This window comes from Chiloscyllium plagiosum, unplaced genomic scaffold, assembly GCF_004010195.1.
Source record: "Chiloscyllium plagiosum isolate BGI_BamShark_2017 unplaced genomic scaffold, ASM401019v2 scaf_27220, whole genome shotgun sequence".
Lineage (NCBI taxonomy): Eukaryota > Metazoa > Chordata > Chondrichthyes > Orectolobiformes > Hemiscylliidae > Chiloscyllium > Chiloscyllium plagiosum.
Window position 1 is genome coordinate 910 of NW_025164164.1, and position 706 is coordinate 1,615.

Genomic DNA, 706 nt, shown 5'->3' on the forward strand with positions numbered 1-706 from the left:
CAGAGGCTGCATGTAGTCACAGTCACTCCCAGCAACATACATTGAAGGGTGGTTTTTGTAAATCGTCCTGAAGCAGCGGTAGCTCAAATCCTGGCCTGGGGAAAGAGATAGTGTCAATTTGATGACAAGGTCAGTGAATTAGAGGGAGTGGGATGGGAGCCCACGCCCCCAGGAAAGGATGCGATCTGAATACAGCACCGGAAACCACTCGGCAATCACGTTCCATTCTCACCGGAAGGCTCAGTCCACGCAGTAACAGTCCACACACTTCTCTCCAATTCAGCCACACTGACACATCCACGCCACTGTCTCCACAACGCGGGAGAAAGGGGTTGAGGAACCTATCAGCCAGGATTGAATGGCAGAGCATACTCGACGGGCCGAAGGGCCTAATTTCTGCTCCAGTGTCTTAAGGTCTTTCTCGCAACCTGCAGCTTTCACACTGTCTCTCAGACACAGAGAGAGAGAGAGAGACAGGTACACAGTAAGAAATACGGACACAGAGTGAGTGGGAACAGAGAGAGAGAGAGAATCATCGAGAGAAATACAGACAGAGGGAGATGCAGACAGAGAGGGAGATAGCGAGACAGATAGAGAGGGAGAGTCAGAGAGAGAAAAATACAGAGTGAGAGAGAGAGAGAGACAGGGGTAATACAAATACAGAGACAGAGATGGAGATACAGAGATAGACAGAGGCACAGAACTG